Genomic DNA, 7054 nt, shown 5'->3' with positions numbered 1-7054 from the left:
TCCTTGTAGTAGAATTTATGCCCTCACCGAGCCTGAGAACCTTCACCTTCGACAATACCTGGATCAATACCTGGCAAATGGGTTTATTCGTCCTTCCAAGTCCCCTGCTTCTTCAGCTTTGTTCTTCGTTCCAAAAAAGGAAGGAGACCTTAGAACTTGTATCGATTATCGCTCCCTGAACCAGATCACCGTTAAGAATAGATATCCGTTACCTTTGATCCCTGAACTCCTGGACCAAGTCAGAAAAGCATGCATATATACAAAGCTGGATCTTAGAGGAGCTTACCACTTGGTACGAGTAAAAGAGGGCGATGAATGGAAGACGGCCTTCCGCACCAAGTATGGGCTATTTGAATATCAGGTCATGCCCTTCGGACTTTGCAATGCCCCGGCCGCCTTTCAATATTTTATGAACAATGTCCTCAGAGAGCTCATAGATGTATGTGTTGTTGTTTACATTGACGACATCCTCGTTTATTCTTCATCGGAATCTGAACATCGGAAACACGTGAAAATGGTCCTCGAAAGATTGCGTCAACACAAACTTTTCGCTAAGTTGGAAAAATGTGTTTTCAACGTGACTGAAGTTGAATTCTTGGGATTCATATTATCACCTGGCGGAGTGCGTATGGATTCAAAGAAGGTCGATGCAGTTCTCAAATGGCCATCACCATCCTCCGTAAAAGGTGTGCAAAGCATGTTAGGCTTCGCTAACTTTTACCGCAGGTTTATCCCCGAATTCTCTCGAATAGTCCAGCCCATCACTGCCTTGTTAAAGAAAAACAAACGTTTTGAATGGTCTACCGAGGCGGAACAAGCTTTCCAGGATTTGAAGACTAAATTTATCTCTGCACCAATCTTAAAACACCCTCGCCCCGAACTCCCCTACATCGTGGAAACTGATGCTTCAAGCCTTGCCATGGGGGCAGTTGTATCACAAAAGGACCCGGTAACCAATCAGTTGCATCCCGTGGCATTTTGATCCCGCAAATTCTCGCCTCCTGAAATCAATTACACGATTACTGACAAGGAACTTCTGGCTATCAAGTCTGCCTTTAAGGCTTGGCGGCATTATCTGCTGGGGGCCCGACACACCGTTACTGTGATTACGGATCACCGAAACCTGCAATATTTGAAGACCGCAAAAGCCCAATCCTCTAGACAACTCCGTTGGGCATTATTCTTTGCCGAGTTTGACTTCATAATTACCTATCGACCTGGTACAAAGAACGGTAAAGCCGATGCCCTTTCTCGGATGGGAGTGGAAGAACACTTGGTCAACCCTAAACCTGTACCAATCATTCCCGAACAAAGAATTCTGGGTGTAATCGCCACAGAATCCATAGAGGAAGTTAAGGATAAAGCCAGGCAACTTGTAACTCCAGCAGACATACAGAATTGGCATCTGCAGGGAAAGGACTTTGCAGTAAAGGACAACTTATTGTATTTCCAAGAACGATTATACCTACCCAGCACAGATTTACAGAAAAAAGTAATCTCTTGTTATCACGACTCTTTAATGGAAGGTCATCCCGGTATAGCCAAGACCTCAGAAAAGATCAAGCGCTACTTCTGGTGGCCGTCTTGGAAAAAAGATATCAGAGACTTTATAATGTCCTGTGGAGTATGCGCCCAAAACAAGAGTCAAAAGGAAAGACCAGCAGGCCTCTTACGCCCTATTGACATCCCACCTCGCCCTTGGCATACGCTTTCTATGGACTTCATCACCGATCTACCTCCATGCTCCGGATACAATACGATTCTAGTAATCGTGGACTTATTCTCCAAGATGGCGCATTTCATTCCGCTCAAAGGCTTGCCAACAGCAGCAACTCTGGCCCGAGAAATTCTCGAAAACATCGTCCGACTGCACGGTTTTCCTTCGGTTCTAATTTCGGATCGAGGTAGTCAATTTATTTCTCATTTTTGGCGAAGTTGCTGTCAGTCGGCTCAAATTGATGTGAGACTATCGACCAGTCACCACCCTCAGACCGACGGACAAACCGAGAGGACCAATCAAACTCTGGAACAGTATTTACGCTGCATGCTGCAACAAACTGAAAAAACTTGGAAAGATATCCTTTGGATAGCCGAGTATGCCTACAATAACTCTGTCCATTCGGGAACTGGGAAAACCCCGTTTTTTCTTTTGTACGGCAGTCACCCTCGAACCTCGGAGTTGGATCCCCTCCAAGATCTTGAAACACCAGCAGTAGACTACCTGCATTCTACAATCACCCAAGCCTTTAAGGAAGCTGTTTCTCACCTTCAAAGGGCTAAAGAACAATACAAGAAAGGAGCAGATCAACATCGGAAGGAAGCCCCTCACTATCAAGTAGGGGATGAAGTCTGGTTATCCACCAAATATCTATCTCTAAAAGGGCCACGCACATTCAACCCAAGATACCTTGGTCCCTATTCCATCACTACCATAGTAAACCCAGTAACGGTCAAGTTGGACTTGCCCCCGCACATGAAGATACATCCGGTCTTCCACGTCTCTCTATTAAAACCCGTGCAACCTCAAACCCGACTAACCAAATCTCCAAAACCTATCCTAGTGGATGGAGAACTCGAGTTTGAAGTCAAAAGCATTCTGGACTCCAAGATCTCCAAATCTAAACTATTCTACCTAATTGACTGGAAAGGCTACGGCCCCCAAGAGAGATCCTGGGAACCTGCTGAATATGTCCACGCTCCTCGCCTAATCAAAAGATTTCACCGAACATTTCCTGAAAAGCCAAAACCCCCGGAGAAGCCCGGTTTGGGAGGGGCCTTGAGGGGGGGTATGTCATGATCTCTGCTTCCAAAAGGTCAGGGTTTTCCCAACTCCCTTGGAAGCAGATCCATAACCCAGGTTCCGAGTGCCAACCAGTCCCAATTGGGACCTTTTGGACCCAGTCCTGGCGCCAGTGGCACCAGGCTCATAAATATGCCCAGTCCCAGCGCTGGAAGCGCCGGGCTCATAATGCTTGGGTGGACTTACCTTCAGCAGACCATGCTGCTTACTTGCCTGCCAGTTGAGCCTCTGATCCTCTTCTGTTTGGAACTACTTTTCCTGTTGGGTGGGGCTGGAGCCACTCCCTAGATTCAGAACACTGGAACTCTTCTGGAAGGCAGGAACTCTTTTCTTACCAGGAACTCTTTTCTTACTTAGGCGTGGCTGTGGAAGGAGACACCTAAGCACTACAGGAGGCTATTTAAACCACACCCGGTGGATGAATCTTGCTTTGCGTTATTCTGCAACCTCTGCAGCAGAACGCTCATCGTGTCTTCTGCATCCGGTCCTGGGCCTAAGGAAAAAGGCTTACCATCCTGAATCCAGTCTTCAGCAACACCTATAAAGACAAGAAAGAACAGGTTAGCATTCCGGCATCTGAAAGGCAAAGGCTTACCATCCTGAATCCAGTCTTCAGCAACACCTATAAAGACAAGAAAGAACAGGTTAGCATTCCGGCATCTGAAAGGCAAAGGCTTACCTACTCTTCGTGCGCTCCGGAGGTCTTCACACTGCATTCCGGCATCTGAAAGACAAAAGTTTACCAACTCTTCGCACGCTCCGGAGGCCTTCGGCGCTGCATCCCGCATCTGAAAGACAAAACAAGGTGCGTTTAAAGACATTGGGGAACTTTAATACTCACGTGCCATTACTCCTTTCCACATCTAATCCAGTGGGTATTCCGGCACCCTGCAGCCGCTCCGAACTCGTACCTGCAAAATAAAAAGACAGTTAGAGCGCATAGTGAAGCAGGCAACAAGCGCTTACTTACGTGCTTCCAGGCGCTTCTATTCATCACACGGGCTCCATCTTCAACTCACTTCAGCCCGTCATCCGCCATCGCCGGAACCCTGCAAAACAAGAGACATCATTACTAAAAACTTTAAAGACATTTGAATGACTCGAAACTTACTGTTCGTGCAGTAAACGACGGACAGCAGTCCTCTGAAGTCAAGAGGCCTGCGCTACCTATCCAGTGAAGAAACGGGTTACAGCACCCTGCCCCGAGGCAGATGGAGAGCTCGGCATTCACTTACCTAAGACATCTTACTCTACACGTCAGGCATACAGTGCACAGAGGTCCAGCCCAAAGAGCCAACCGGGTGCTACACATCACCTTTGAAGATACGGTAGTCGCCCAGTCAAGACCGGCGCCTCTGCGAGAATCAGGTGAGCGTTACAACCTAGCAGTGTGTTTTCTATTGCGGGAGTGGACACGCTGGTGGGGGTGTTGTATAACCATGATATAACAGAGGGGTTGCGATCATTTAAACTATGGGCATTGTAATTAGATGCTTTTGGCGGAGAAGTTGTGCTGTTTTGTGTTTTTTCCTGCAGTCTTTCATTTGGCGAGATAGCAACATTGGGCGGTGTCGTGTAATATCCCCATACAAGTTTAGATCCGTCCCACACCAAAAAATCACCTTCTTTAGTATTTGCAGTTGTTGTTTCATTTGTCGCATTAATCCTGTTGTTCCCTCCCCCTCGTTCATCTCGATAGAGATGAACGCTACAAACCAATACGTAACCAAACCAAACAGTATTGTAAAAAATAATGTAATGCATACAGACAATCCACACTCATACGAATATCTACATCTTTCAGCTAAAACTTCTCTATATCTAACAAATCTATCCGCTGCAGGCTGCCCGTTAGTTGCCATGGTAGTTCCTGTTTGAGATATAAAAGTGCATTAAGTGTGTGCATGTAAACATTCTTTTTTGGCACTGTTTGTGCCAGGAGGTCATGGAAGGGAGATGGGTTGGGTACGGGAGGGGGGAAGGCGGGGGGGAATGTACAGAGAAGGGAGCAGACAATATACATATTTTTCACATCGTTATTTACACTTCAACGTTTTTTATTTTTTTTTATTCATTTATCTCGATCGATAACCTGTAATATAATTTATTCCGTTAACATTTTTGTCTGTCAGTTGCACTCCTCCATTCACTGGTTCACGTTCACTCATCATTTTCATTACTTTTGTTTGCTGTTGTCTGTGCCTCCCCATCCACCTCTTCCTGTACACTATTATATGCCTTTCGCACATCTGTCAAATGTATCCAGTATTTGAGCCCCTTTACTTTTACAGCGGTAGGGGTACAAAATACCACTTCGTACGGCCCATGGAACCTTGGGCATTCCACCGGCGCACAAAGCTCCGGACATAAATTAACTCTCCTGGCATTAATTGTGCCTGTGCTTCATGTTCTGCAAGGGACACCGTTGTGTTTCCTTCTTCCCTTGTAAATGGTGGTGAGAGCTGCTTTGAGATTGCACGCGTTGCCATAGTTAGCTTCTTCAGGTATTCTGTGAATTCATCTCCCAATATTAGGGCGGTTCTGTGTGCATCTGAGTGTTGGCATAATGGGGAATGTGCAGTGTGAATTCGTCTCCCAGTCACAATTTCGTGCGGGGACAGATGGTGGTCCTTGCTCGGCTGATTCCTCAGCTCAAACAGCGCAAGGAGTAAACAGTAGATCCAGTTTTTCTTTAACGAAAAACACAATTTAGACAGCCTCCCTTTTAACAGTCCGTTCATCTTTTCGACAACGCCATTACTTTGAGGGTGATAAATCGAGCACAATTTATGTTTTATTCCCAATAACGTGGTCACTTCTTTGAAGAGCTCGTTCACAAAGTGAGTGCCGTTGTCTGAGCGAATTACGTCGCAAATTCCCCAACGCGGGAACACTTCCCTTACTAGGAACTTTGCAGCGCTTTTAGCATCAGGTCGTGCACATGGGCCTGCTTCCACCCACCTCGAAAATGGACATACGACCACTATCATGTAGCATGCCCCATTACACCTCTCCCCCATGTCTGCGTAATCAATGTGCAGTTCTCTGAAGGGCCCTATGGGTTTTGGAATTGTCCCCCTGAGTATTCGTAGCGTCATTCCAGAGTTATATATTTGGCACGTTGTGCACTCCATTGTCAATCTAGATATGTGTTCTTGGAGACAGGGCACGAACCAGTCTTCTTGTATCTCTGCTGTAATATGTTGTTTGGTGTTATGCACGGGAAAGTGTAATTGCTGAAATGCTATCTCTAACAGTTTGATGGGCATTACTACTTTTCCCGAGTTATTTTGGTGCCATAGTAAGTCTGTTGCCGATTGGCTGCACCCTCTTTTTTCCCACAGCATCTTTTCATCACAAATGGCCCCTTCCTGCAGCTCTAGTATTTGTGATATGAGCATGGCATTGTATCCTTCTGGGAGCTCTTCGCTCTTTTGTGCTGTAATACATACTCACCTGCTCCATGTCTTTCGAAATATGAAGCGTCCTTGGCAGCAGCGTCTGCTGCTGCGTTCCCCAAAGATACAACGTCTGTGTTGGACGTATGTGCTTGGCACTTCACTATTGCTACCACTGTTGGATCTTTTAAGGCCTCAATCAATTCTTTCAGTAGTTCAGCATGTTGCACTGGGGTTCCATCTGCCCTTATAAACCCCCTCCGCCCCCACCGGGTTAGACCTCCGTGTACTGTCGTCGTCATGTAGGCTGAATCTGTATATATTGTTACGGCATATCCTTTAGCCGCATGTAATGCTTCTATTAGGGCGATAAGTTCCGCTGCTTGGGCTGAGAAATGGGATGGGAGGCGGTACTGTACTAGTACTTCATACTCACCTTCTTCTAGCCTCACTACTGCCAGTCCCACATGTTTCTCTCCTGTGTCCATGTCAATCAACGCTGACCCATCCACAAAGTACACCTCTCCCTCGCTCAGGGCATTTTCGCACACCACCATGCCCTCCCCCGTTTCTCCTGTGTAAGTTGCACAATTGTGTTCTTGCATGTCCTCTAGTGTGCATGGTTCTGTGATGAATGTTGCCGGGTTTCCTGTCCTTCACCTTACCACGTGAATATTGGCGCTGGACAATATTATTTCATAGGCAGTTGCTCGCAGTGTGGTCAGTGTACTTTTTGATCTTTCAAGTATTGCAAATAATGAGTGTTCCACAAACAACGTGACGGGGCACCCCATTACTATTGTGGCACTTTTCTCAATGGCGAACGCGGCGGCGGCGAGAGATTGCTCACACGCGA

Source organism: Ambystoma mexicanum, chromosome 1p (assembly GCF_040938575.1).
Source record: "Ambystoma mexicanum isolate Mex_15411 chromosome 1p, UKY_AmexF1_1, whole genome shotgun sequence".
Lineage (NCBI taxonomy): Eukaryota > Metazoa > Chordata > Amphibia > Caudata > Ambystomatidae > Ambystoma > Ambystoma mexicanum.
This window is presented reverse-complemented; position numbering follows the sequence as displayed.